General features: G+C 48.4%; 1 long non-coding RNA gene across 1 annotated transcript in view; it reads right to left on the reverse strand.

Moving 5' to 3' along the window:
- LOC135970072 (uncharacterized) overlaps positions 1-12,123 on the reverse strand; it is a 121,697-nt gene extending 109,574 nt beyond the window's left edge. Inside the window, exon 1 of the long non-coding RNA XR_010585514.2 lies at positions 11,930-12,123. This is a non-coding gene — a long non-coding RNA (uncharacterized lncRNA). The remainder of the gene's footprint in view (positions 1-11,929) is intronic.
- Positions 12,124-13,881: the final 1,758 nt, after the last annotated feature.

A 13,881-nucleotide genomic window follows, 5' to 3' on the forward strand; every position in this document is an offset into this window, starting at 1 on the left:
GAGCGAGATTCCATCTCAAAAAACAAACAAACTAAAAAAAAAAAAAAAAAAAGAGTGAGCCAGCCTTTAGAGGCCATGTGGTCTGTACTTGAATAGAAAATGTTCCCAAAGATTCCAATGCCTGCGATGAATTCCTAACCATTGGAAACCCAGGCTCCTCGTCTATATAAAGAGAACAATGCTCTCTCCTGGGAAAGCATTTCAGAAGGACGAAAAAGGATCCACATGAGAGCAGGTGAAAACTACAAGGCACCCGGCAATTATAAGATTTTTCTATATCTTTGTTTCAAGGAATGTCAGCATTCTAAATATTTCACTTCATCCCACATCACCTTTCAGGAGCAAATCATAACGATTAAAACCATCAGCAGAATCCCTACCAGCTCAGTCGCCGCGTGCTTCTTCTCCCTGCATGAGAATTCTTGCAGAACGATGGGACCATCCAAGAATGGCTCCCTGCCATCATGTGCCCATACTCCTTCCCCAGGGAGCTATTCCTCTACTCATGGGGCATGGGAAACCTGTATAACGCCACCAGAAAGTCCTTGTTTGATTTACACACTTTCCAGAAGGGCTGATTTTATCCAGAATCCGAACGGTGTCAAACACTAAACCTATGAAATCATCAAGAAACCAAGGAAATGTAAGGCCATATCCTGCACTGGGTGCATGGCTACTAGGGGAGAAATAGAAAGTGAGACATGAAAGGAAACTTTTAAGATATTCAGGACATCACTGGGTGATTCCAGGAATCCATTACAGATCATTGCTGTTCCTAAAAACAGGAAAGAAATTCTAAAATTCCAACAGGCATGGTGAGTCCCTCACTTCCATGAAATCAAAATAATAATCCATCGCTATCTTTAAAAGACAAAAGAATAACTCTATTTCCTCTTCATATTAATTTGTGTACAAATAACTTAAGTGAGAAAATCTTAATGTCTGGACTGTGATATCAATAGCAAAATAACCCCAAGCTTCCCAATGAAAAGATATAGACGGGCTGAGTGGATTTAAAAGAAGAAAAACCAACTACATGCTGCCTACAAAAAACTCACTTCAGCCGTAAAGACACACATAGACTAAATGTGAAGGGATGGAAAAACATGTTCCACATTAATGGAACTCAAAAGTGAGCAAGAGTAGATATATTTATTTCAGACCAATCACAATTTAAGTCAAAAACTGTAAAAAGGAGACAAAAAGGTAATTATGTAATAAAGAGATCAACATAGCAAGAGGATATAAAAATTACGAGTATATGTGCACCCAACAGCAAAACACCCAGATATATAAAGCAAATATAGTAGATCTAAATAGAGAGTGAGGTCGGGCACGGTGCCTCACACCTGTAATCCCAGCACTTTGGGGGGGTGGAGGCAGGTGGATCACCTGAGGTCAGGAGTTCAAGACCAGCCTGGCCAACATGGTGAAACCCTGTCTCTACTAATACAAAAAATTAGCCCAGCATGGTGGCACATGCCTGTAATCCCAGCTACTCGGGTGGCTGAGGCAGGAGAATCACTTGAACTCAGGAGGTGGAGGTTGCAACGAGTTGAGATTTCACCTCTGCACTCCAGCCTAGGCAACAAGAGCAAAACTCCATGTCAAATATATATATATATGTACATATATATATACACGTACATATATATATATATATATAGAGAGAGAGAGAGAGAGAGACCAACACAAAAATAGTAGGGGCTTCAAAACCCCACTGTCAGCACTGGAGATCATCTAGACCAAAAATAACAACAAATTATCAAGTTGAAAGTACAGTGTAGACCAAATGGACCTAATAGACATTTACAGAACATTTCATCCAAAAGATACAGAATGCACATTCTTCTCATCGGCACATGGAACATTTTCTAGAATCAACCACACGCTAGGCTACAAAAGAAGTCTCAATACATTTTTTAAAAATTGAAATAACATCTAGGATATTCTCAGACTGTAACAGAATAAAGCTATAAATCAACAACAAGGAACAGATACTTCTCAAAAGAAGACATTTATGCAGCCAATAGACACATGAAAAAATGCTCATAATCACTCGCCATCAGAGAAATGCAAATCAAAACCACAATGAGATACCACCTCAAACCAATTAGAATGGCGATCATTAAAAAGTCAGGAAACAACAGGTGCTGGAGAGGATGTGGAGAAATAGGAACACTTTTACACTGTTGGTGGGACTGTAAACTAGTTCAACCATTGTGGAAAACTGTGTGGCCATTCCTCAAGGATCTAGAACTAGAAATACCATTTGACCCAGCAATCCCATTACTGGGTATATACCCAAAGGATTATAAATCATGCTGCTATAAAGACACATGCACACGTATGTTTATTGCGGCACTATTCACAATAGCAAAGACTTGGAACCAACCCAAATGTCCATCAATGACAGACTGGATTAAGAAAATGTGGCACATATACACCATGGCATACTATGCAGCCATAAAAAAGGATGAGTTCATGTCCTTTGTAGGGACATGGATGCAGCTGGAAACCATCATTCTTAGCAAACTATCGTGAGGACAGAAAACCAAACACCACATGTTCTGACTCATAGGTGGGAAATGAACACTGAGATCACTTGGACACAGGAAGGGGAACATCACACACCGGGGCCTGTTGTGGGGTGAGGGGAGGGGGGAAGGATAGCACTATGAGATACACCTAATGTAAACGACAAGTTAATGGGTGCAGCACACCAACTTGGCACATGTATACATATGTAACAAACCTGCACATTGTGGACATGTACCCTAGAACATAAAGTTTAATAAACAAACAAACAAAAAACAAATCAACAACAAGGAGAACTTTCAAAACTGTATAAATACATAGAAATTAAACAATATGCTCTTGAATAGCCAATGGGTCAATGAAGAAATTAAGAAGGAAATTTAAAAATTTCTTGAAATAATTGAAAACAGAAACACAACATATCAAAGCCTCTGGTATACAGCAAAAGCAGTATTAAGAGGAAAGGTTATAACAATAAACTCCTACATTTAAAAAACAGATTTAAAATAAACAACCTAACAATGAACTGCAATGAGCTAGAAGAGCAAGAACAAATCAAATCCACAAGTGGTAGAAGAAAAGAAATAACAAAGATCGAAGAGGAAGTAAATAATATGGAAACTAACAAATATAAAAGATGAAGAAAAAAGTGTTGGTTTTTTGAAAAGATAAATACAATAGACAAACCGTTAGCTACACTAAGGAAAAAAAAGAAATCCCAAATAAATAAAATTAGAAACAGAAAAGGAGAATTACATTTGATACCACAGAAATACAAGGGATCATTAGAGACTATTTTTAACAACTGTATGTCAACGGATTGGAAAACCTAGAGGAAATGGATAAATTCCTGGACATGTACAACCTACCAAGATGGAACCAAGAAGAAACGGAAATCCTAAACAGACCAATAATGAGTAACATGTATGACTATGTAATAATAAAATATCTCCCAACAAAGAAAACCCCAGAACTAGGTGGCTTCACAGCTGAATTCTACAAATTTTTATTTCAATTCTTCTCATACTATTCCAAAAATATTGAAGAGGAGGAAATTCTTCCAAGTTCATTCTTCATGGCTAGCATTACCCTGATACCAAAATAAGACAAGGACACAATAAAAAGAGAAAACTATAGGTCAATACCCCTGATGAACACAGATGCAAAAATCCTCAACAAAATACTAACAAACTGAATCCAACAGTAAATAGAAAAGATTATACACCATGATCAAGTGGGATTTATCCCAAGATGCAAGGATTGCTCAACAAACACAAATCCATAAACACGCTACATCACATCAACAGAATTAAGGACAAAAACCACATCATTTCGACAGATACAGAAAAAGTATTTGATAAAATTCAACGCTGCTTCATGATAAAAAGTCTCAACAAACTAGGCACTGAAGGAAACACACCTCAACACAATAAAGGCCATATGTGACAAACCCACAGCTAACATAATGGTGAATGGGGAAATACTAAGAGTTTTTCTCTGACACCTGTAACAAGACAAGGACGCCCACTTGTGCCACTCCTATCCAACACAGCACTGAACGTCCTAGTCAAGAGCAGTTAGGCAAGAGAAAGAAATCAAGGGCACCCAAAGTGGAAAGGAGGAACTCTAATTGTCTGTTTTCAGACAATTTGCTCTTATATATTAAAAAAAAAAAAAAAGAGAGAGACTCCAGCAAAAATCTCTTTGAACCGATAAACAAATTCAGTAAAGTTACAGAATACAAAATAAACATATAAAAATCAGTAGCATTTCTGTAGACTAACAATGAGCCAGTGGAAAAAGAAATCAAGAAAGCAATCCCATTTAGCTACAAAAATATAAAATAAAAATAAAAATACCTCAGAAGAAGTCTAACCAAGAGGGTTAAAGGTCTCTATGAGGAAAATGATATTCTACCTTCTGAAGGGAGAACAGTGGAATCTAGAGACAGGAAAGGGCGGCGGGAAGGCAGAAAGGGAGAGGTTGGCTAATAGATACAAAATTACATCTAGATAGTAAAAATGAGGTTTAGTGTGCTATAGCCTTGTAGGGTGACTGTAGTTTATAATTTATTGTATATTTTCAAGCAGCTAGAAGAGAGGATTTTAAATATTCCCAGTATTAAGAAATGATAAATGTCTGAGAAGACGGACATGCTAATTACCCTGATTTGCTAATTACACATGATAAACGTGTATTGAAATATCACACTGTATCCCATGGATATGTACCATAATGTGTCCATTAAAAATAATAATTGTTAAAAACCCAATTTTCATTTGTCCTATGCCATTTCTCATTTGTCCTATGTCAATGTTGTGGCCCACTGGTGGAGACCTAGCTATTTGCAAGTAAGACTATAGTCACTTGAGCTGAAGGCAAAAACTACCACTGAAGGCAAAAACTACCACTGGCACCAAGTCTTCTTTCCAGAATTTCCTGGCCACAGCACTGCCACAGTCACTGTGGGCAGGAAAGACACACTAGCAACCAAGTTTCAACCCCAGCACAGTTGATGCTTTTATTTCTCTGGTTTGGAATAAGTGTGTGTTCATAACTTACATTTACTCCAACTGTCCCCTTGCTTAAATAGCTCCTAAGGATGACTTCCTGTTACTAAATTCCAACAGCTTCTGAGCACCCATTATATTCTCCAAAGTAAATAAAAAGAGAAAATGTGTTGAAAGCCTGATAATATTCACTGAAGAATCCATCATGATGTACCGCTTGAAATGGCCACTCCACCTTGTTCCTTTACATGACTTTTAAAGTAGCCCCAGTTATTACACATAATTGAAGCCATAATTTCTGCAATACCATTAGGTCCACAAAGGGTGGGGCCAGGGGACTTCAAAGTCTGTCTCTGAATTTTTTTTTTTTTAAAGGAAAGCTTATGAGAGTAGGTAACGAAAATAAACATTCACGCAACTCGGAACAGGGGATGGTGACACATAAAGCTCCAGCCTGGCACAGGTGTCCAGCCAGTGAGGGTGGGGACACAGACTCATACAGTCCCCACAATCCCCCAGAAGTGCCACAGACAGGTGGGTGGCCTGAGGCAGAACCAGGCTCCAAATTCCAGGAGCTGTCTGGCTCATGTGCACCCCATGTGGTCCACAGTGCACGAGGATGTCCAATGTCAGCAGTCCCGGTGCAGAGCACAAGAATGCCCCATGGCATGAGCCCCCGCTGCACAGCATAGCCCGAAGGTGCCAGCCCAGGCTCCTACACACACTGGCCACCAAGGCACTGCCCTCCAGGAAGGAGGACCCCAGAGGTCGTGGCAGGGTGAGGTTCTGCTCTTCATCATCCCTGAGCAGAGGGGAAAGTCCCAGCAGACATTTGGGGAGCCTCTACAGGTGGCTCTGGGACTCTGAGTGGAGGCTCAAAGATGTCCCCAGATACACCAGACTCAAACCTAAAACAGGCCATTCTTCCAGATATGCTCAGACTGGTACCTATATAGGCCATCCTTCCTAGCTTTCCTCTGGAAAAGCAGGCTTAAAAGAGTATGGACTAAAAGGGGCCACCAGGAAGAGGGAAGTCCTATCTTTAAAACAAAGAAAGAATTTTTTTAAAAAAGAGGCATTGAGGCTCTGACCCATCTGATCACAGAGTACGTGCTCGGCAGCATCTGTCAGAGCAGAGCAAGTACACACATGCTCTCCATACCCTGTGCTACCGGTCCCCGTGCTCCCCGCACCCATGCCCCCTGCACCCGTGCTCCCCACACCTGTGCTCCGGGCACCCGTGCTCCCTGCACCCGTCCTCCCCACGCCCATGCTCCCCACACCTATCTGTGCTCCCCATGCCTATGTTCCCTGCACCCGTGCTCCCCGCACTGTGTTCCCTGCACCCATGTCTGCTCCTCGAGATCTCTTCCACTGATTTCCTCTGTACGTCCCTCTTGAGAGTCACTATCACCTCAAATCTCCTGGTAAATGCAGGTAAAGAAAAAGTCTAGAGCAGCACGTTGGAGGACAGAGTGGAAGTGGCTGTTTACCAAGCAGGGCTATGAGATGAGCGCATCTGATCCCCATTAATCCTGACGGTCAGTTGATTGGCCCTGTTCAACAGCTGGGGACACTGAGGTGTGGAGGGACGGGCTTGCTTACCCCGGACGATGCTGACAGTGTGGGCCCAGCCCGGTCCCACAGCCACCAGGAGGAGCTCCTGAGTGGGCATGCGCGGAGGTGCAGCCCAGAGAACGCGTGGGACCCTGGCACAGACTCGTCAGGAAGGAAACAGAGAAAGGTCCACAGAGACTCAAGCAGCACAGAAGAAGGTCACCCACAAGTTAAAAATAGATGTTTGTGCTTTATCGTCCCAGCGTGCTAAAAATCCAGCTCGCTCACACGCACAGCCTGAAGTGAGCCCAGCATGCTTCAGCACTGGGCTAAGGGAGAGCCGCACCTGCCCCTCTCCCGACAATAGCAGGCTCGGCAGCTATTCTTCAATGAACTTGACACCCTTCCACGAGGATTAAGCTTCACTCTGTCGACACTGGGTAAGTTTAATCCCGACACAGCTAACCGAGTCAATCTGCAGTGAACAAACAACTTACTTTGGATGATTCTGTCACTGACAATGACTCTGAATCTCCCAGCAAAGCTTAGTGACACGACTTACCTTTCTGTTTTCATTTCAGGTACACTGGTCCATAAGGTCTAGTTTACCTGCTGATAATGTCTTGGAAAGACCACCAGGGGGCCCCACACCATTTTCAGCTTTATAGGGATGTGAATTTCCCTTTGATGACAAAGGTGATGAGGAAATAAAACAAGGATCCAAAACAGATGCCTGTATGTTTCCTGGGAGTGATAAGGTCAGGAACTGCCGCTCTGTGTCAGGTGAGGGAGTAACAGAGAGAATGGCACCAACTCCTGAGACAGGACCTGATGCATGGTGCAGCCACTGCCTGTGGCCATGGAAATTCCAGGGAATGCAGGCCCCAGTTGCATGATACAGCCGCCATCTGTGACCACAGAAATTCCAGGGAACGCAGACCCTCAGTCACATGGTACAGTTACCATCTGTGGCCACAGAAATTCCAGGGAACGCAGACCCTCAGACACATGGTACAGCCACCATCTATGGCCAATTCTAGGGAATTCAGACCCTCAGTCACATGGTACAGCCACCATCTATGGCCATGGAAATTCCAGGGAACGCAGACCCTCAGTCATATGGTACGGCCACCATCTATGGCCACGGAAATTCCAGGGAACGCAGACCCTCAGTCATGTGGTACAGCCACCATATATGGCCATGGAAATTCCAAGGAATGCAGACCCCAGTCCCATGGTGCAGCCACAGCCTGCAGCCACAGAAATTCTGGGGAACGCAGACCCCAGTTGCATGGTACAGCCACCACCTATGGCCATGGAAATTCCAGGGAACACAGACCCTCATTCACATGATACAGCCACCACCTATGGCCACGGAAATTCCAGGGAACATAGACACCAGTTGCATGGTGCAGACACCACCTGCAGCCACAGAAATTCTGGGGAACACAGACTCCAGTCGCACGGCGCAGCCACCACCTGTGGCCATGGAAATTCTGGGGAATGCAGGTCCCAGTCTCTAAAGTGTTATTTGTTTTATGACCTTCACTGCAGTGAATGTGGAAGAGTTTCTCTCGGTGCAGAGCTCAGTATCCAGAAGGGAAGTCGGCCCTAGGAATGCCTTCCTCCTCTTCAGAACTCAGGGCCCAGGGCTGACACCCTTGGGAGGGGACCTTGTTCGGCAACTGTGCCTGTGGAGGGTTCCCCAACACTCACCATGCACCTCCTAGGAGCGGAGGCTACAACAGGGAGCCAGAGACCAAGCTCTGCTCAGACAACAGTGAGCTGATGGCCTTCCACTCTAAGTTCAACAGGGAGCCAGAGACCAAGCTCTGCTCAGACAACAGTGAGCTGATGGCCCTCCACTCTAAGTTCCAACTGCACGGAGTGTGTATTCCATGAATGTTTGTTAAATGAATGATTCATATAAGGTCGTCTGTGCTGACCTTTGCTGGTCTGCTGACTGTGGGCTTCAGAGCATTGACCTCATTCCTGGAGCAGCCAGTTCTTCCCAGAGCGATGGCTGCTGGAGGACAAAGCCCAGGACTTCTGTCCTGCAGCAACGCGCTCAGGACCCTGCGCTGGGCACGCTGGGAGCCTCTCCAGCAGTAGATCCCCAGTCCTGACCTTGCAATACCAGTGAACCCCACGGGAGTCCCAAGTGCTCAAAATCAAGTAAATGTCCATTGTGATTTAACATATCAATTTTAGAAGAAAGGGCAGATTGCCGCCTCCCTCCTCAAACTAGGGACCATAAATCGATCCACGGCGCTAACTGAGGCTCTGCCTTAAATCCTGCTAAAACTACCAGCCAAACACTCAAATTTACATTAGAGTTAAAGGAAAAAAAAAAAAAAAACTAAACCAAACACCTGTAAGAAATGGTCAAGTAACCTGTGATACATCAACCCAAAGATTAAACATTAAAACAATGAAGTAGCAAGATATTAAAAGAATATAAACTCTATGTACATCGTGGTTCAAGTTGCTAAAATTACACAGAGAGAAAGACTGGAATGGAAGGGGGATAGGTTTACAGATGCATTTTTTTTTAATTTTAAATATTACTTCTCTAAGGTATGATTTGACTAACCAGATAATTCAGCAAAAAAAAAAAAAAAAAATCAATTATGCCTATAGATAAATATGTAAAGAATCCTTCTCTCTGATGCCAATGGAATCAGTTTGGGTCTGGCCTACAGTCTTCAATCTTTTAATTAAGACACAAAAACCATCTGTCAAGCTATTAGGAAAAAAAAAAAAAAAGATTTATAACCAGGAGCCCAGAAGAAAAGGACCCGCTATGTATCACAGCGTCTCTCCACGCCTCTCCACCCCGGACAGTGCTCCCTCTTTCCCCATTTTCATACCTACTGCACAAAACACTTAGTAAAGAACTATCTCAATTCATGAGTCGCACAGCACAAAGGTCCGATGTCGCTGCCAAACATACCCTGCAGCCCCAAAACGAAGCGGCAACCCCCAGTGAAGGAAGAATAAGAGGCTGCTGGTTGTAATTTTAAATCTCGCAACTCAATGTCTGCACTTTCCTGCTTTGTTGGTTTCAAGGGCTCGTTAAAATTAACCCCCCTACTGGATATTGAAGAAAGAAAGCAGGACTGTTGTGCAGGCTCTGAAGAGGCAGAGCCCTCGTTCCGCGGCCACCGCTGTCTTTCTACCCACAGCAGACGGGTTGACCAATTAGTCTCCCTTAGAGGGCGCTGTTTATGATCATTGCGAACAAATGGGTGCAATTGCTTCTTTTGAGATGTAGCAAGTTCTGGGCCCTCAGCAGAAAAAAAAAAAAGAGGGGGGGGGGCACTGGCACAATAGTCATAACCTCTGCGTGACACACACACAGAAGGAAAATTAAAGCCCTGGAGGCGGAGGCGTTTGGAAAGGGAAGGTGGAAGCAGGAAGGACGCCCACATAATAGAGTGGTCAGAAACCGACCACGTCACTAAAGGGCGCCTTAGATGGTCCAGAGGACAAAATGCCCCTCTTTCCAGGGTAAACACCCATTTGCCAAACAGCCAGTGACCGCAAGCAGGAGTTTGCTTTTTTTTTTTTTTAAGGCGTCGAGTAACAATGAGAAGAGCAAGAAATGAGCTTAATAATGGGACTAACAGGGCCCTGGGCTGGTGACTCAGCTGATGTGCACAGCATCAAAACCCAGGTCCCTCAATGCGCTCCCTCTGCAGTTCAGGCCAGCACTACAACTCACCCCAATCACTGCTTTAAAAAGCAGTTCTAAAAAAAGACATGGCCCATTTGAAAGCAGCTGGAGGAGGAAGACAGAGAGTGACTCGCAGAATCCAACCGCTTGTAGCTTCGGAACCATAACAAGAATATGAAACTAACCGGTCCAGTGTGAGGCAGAACAGAGACGCTGTCACCGCTCTCAGGAGGCTGAGTGGGAAGCCCATGGCTCAGGCCCCGAAACGCCCTAATGGTGCCTGGAGCAGCCCACAGGTCTGTGTCCTTCGTGTGGGTTCACCTTCCTAGTTTCCTGGGTAAATTCAATGTACAACATTTATTCGCCAAGAAAAGAACATTCAAAGCAAACTACTGTCATAACTCTGAAGGACTCTTAACACTCCAGTCCACACGTTCAAAAGCCCACAAATATCAGTGCTGCCACTGTGCAGGCAACAATGTTTTTGATGCATCATGCACGTAACCAGTAACGATGTTTTCATGTTTTCCGTAGCCATCCATTCAGGATACTTAAATATCTGTGACGACTTGACACTTAGTTACCTGTGACTTTCAGATAGATTTAACAAGGCTACCTGACGGAGAAGGTCTCACCCTCCTGATCCCGGGCACAGGCGCCCCTACGTGCACCCGGGGCCTCTGGAGCGCACTCTCCATCACCTCCCGCTCTTCAATGTTAAATGTCCTCCCGGGACGCCCGCGTCGTGGGCCCAGGCTCGGGCCCTTCCTGGAGAGCCGCTTCCACATTGCAGGGCAGGGGAAGCCCAGAGCCCGCGCCGCGGCGCCGATGACGTCCCGGAGTCCCAGCTTTCTGGTCCTTCCGGTCCGCGGAGGCTGGCGGGGAGGTCCTGGGACCCATTTTACTTTTCAGTTTTGTCACGAGCCAGAAGGCGACAGCACATCCGAGCACAAGAAACCCTTTTTGTAAATCTTCCAGCGGAAACGCGAGGGGCTGCCGGACCGCCTCGGAGACGCCAGGCGGGAACCCAGAGCACCCCCGCCGCGTCCTGCATTGCAGCAGCCGGGACCCCGCCCACACCGCGCCGGGCAAGAGGCGACAGGAGGCGTGCGGGGACACGGCCGTTTCTTTCTCGACATGCTGGGTGGTGGTGTGGGGCGGAGTTGGGGGGCGGGGGGCCACTTAGGAAGTGATCGCGCTGTACCCTCGCTTCGGAGGGGAAGCCCGGCCCCGTCCTACAGCTCAGAGGCAGAACGACCCCCGAGGGCGCTCCAGGCGACTCCCTCTGCCAGGCTCAATTTAAAACATAAACCGGAGGGGATGGAAAGCTCACTATCTTTCGGATGGAGGTTCCTACCGCCATGTCCCTTCCCCTCCTCCGCCCCACCCGGCAAGGACCCCGAGGCTGCCTTGACGGCTCACGCTGCCCCGCAGGTACCCCTGCCCTGCCGCTCCCGGGCACCGGCTTCGACCCAGTTCTCCCGATCGCTTCCCCGCTCTTCTCCCCGGTTCTTCTCATCGCTTCCCCCATCTTTCCCCGGGTCCTCCCATCGCTCCCCCCCTCTTCTGCCCTGTCCCCCCATCCCCTTCGCCCTGTTCTCCCTCTCTCCGTCCGTCCCGACTTCGCCACCTGGAGGGGGGCGCGCACCTTGAGCATCCCCGCCGCCGGTCAACACGCCGATGGCCTTGCCGGCCCCGGAGAGGTGCTCCGGGAACTTCCGCAAGGAGCCCTTGGGGTCCCGGGAGTCGTCCGCCTCCATGGCGAGGAGGCCGAGGGGAATCGCTAGTCCGGGTGCGCGGCAGGCAATGGGGACCCTGCCCGAGCGCGCCGGACTCGGAACTGCTGCCCCGCCCGCGCCCCCGCCCGGCGCCAGCGCCAATGGGCGGTGACGGGCGGGGCCCGAGCGCACAGGAGGGCCTGCCGGGGCGGGGGCGCGGCTAGGGGCAGGAGCAGGGAAAGGGGCAGGGAAACGGGCAGGGAAAGGGCAGGGGCTGGCGGGGAGGAGGCGGGTGTGGGCAGGAGCACCTACGCGGGGGTCGTCGTAGGTAGGGGCCGCGCTAGCGGTGGGGGATGTCGCAGATGCGGGGGTACCTCCACAGGTGGGCGGGGTCCCTGCGGGTGGGGCCGCGTTGCTGGTGCGCGAGCCTCGCGGGTGGGTTGGAGGATTCTGGTTGGGGGCTTTAGAGATGCCCGGAGCGCCACAGGTTGGGGCAGGGGCAGCGTCCGGGGGAGGGGAAAACGCATGGGGGCGGTGTCACTACGTTTGCTGGGCTCGCCATGGCGGGACGGAATAGAACGCGGGGAGCATCTCCCGGGGGGGCAAGGGAGACCGTGAATGGGCGCGAACGGCGGGGCGGGTGGAAACCCCGCACTTGCTGGGAGCGCCGATGGCGGGGCGGGATGGAATTGGGGCGCGGAGACCCTACCTGGACGCGGAGGCTCGCGGCGGGCCCGGTCGCTCCGGCTGTTGTCAGCGCCGAGCCCGGCCGCTCGCACAGCTTGTAGTTGCCCGCAGGATTCCTCTGGGGGCTGCGCTGGGAGCCCCGGCGCCTGGCTTCCTCGACCCCCGCCCCCAAGTTTTCTCTGCAGCCTGAGGTCGGGAAGGACGCACGGAGAGTGGATCATTCAGGTGGCGAGAAAAGCTGAGCGCGGCAGGCTTAGCTATGACGAAACTGCGATTTCCCGGGCCCACGGGGGCTGTGGCGCTCCTGAGCCACCAGCCTGGCCCTTTGGGAAAAGAAGCCTTGGGGTGGAGGAGGGTATCGGGGCGCGACCCTCAGAGACGCCTGGGCACGCGAAAGTCAGAGTGGGGCTGGAGGAGGCGCAACAGGACTGGCCTGGCAGGGAGGCGGGACGACCCTTCCTCCCCACGGACACGCGCGCTGCTGTACACTGTGCCGACCTCGGCTGACTTCAGTGGCCAACGCCAAGTGCTGAAATACGCACACGCAATGCGCTGTGCGGTTGTCCATCCACAGCTTAACAGCCTGGTGCCAGTTACCTACAATGGGAGAGGGGGCAGCCCCCACAACAGCACGGGCTTATGGGATCCCGGTTCCTTCAGTGCTCACCCCGCGAAGTAGGGCTGCCAAACGGCCCCACTCGAGGGCTTACCGGAGGATGGTCCTGCGCAGTGGGTGTTTGTTGAACAGATAAGAGACAACAAAAGAGACTAAGAAGAGGCTTGTTCTATGAACCGGGGAAAGTGAAGCAATCATAAAGGAGCGTCTCGCCAAAGGGCAATCCTGGGGAAAAGATGGAGAGGCATGGATTTTTCTTGGCTATGTGCCTCATCCTGGGGCTCATCCCGCTGAGCATCAAATATTCATTGCAAAAGAGGAAAAAGAAATATGCTGCGGACAATGCTGGATGGTCTGATCTCTCCCTTGGCCAGAATTCACGGGGAAATTCCTAACCCCTCGTGGTCCTCAGAATCACCTGTCCTATGCACACCCCCACTAAACCACTGAAGTCCAGTTTCTGGGAGCGCAGCTAGGGAATGTATATTTTTAAACAAACCACCTAGGTTACTCTGATGAATGCAAAGTCGGAGAGCGCTGCTCTCATGCACTGAGCCTGAGCATTATTCTATTAATAAA

This window comes from Macaca fascicularis, chromosome 3 (assembly GCF_037993035.2).
Source record: "Macaca fascicularis isolate 582-1 chromosome 3, T2T-MFA8v1.1".
Lineage (NCBI taxonomy): Eukaryota > Metazoa > Chordata > Mammalia > Primates > Cercopithecidae > Macaca > Macaca fascicularis.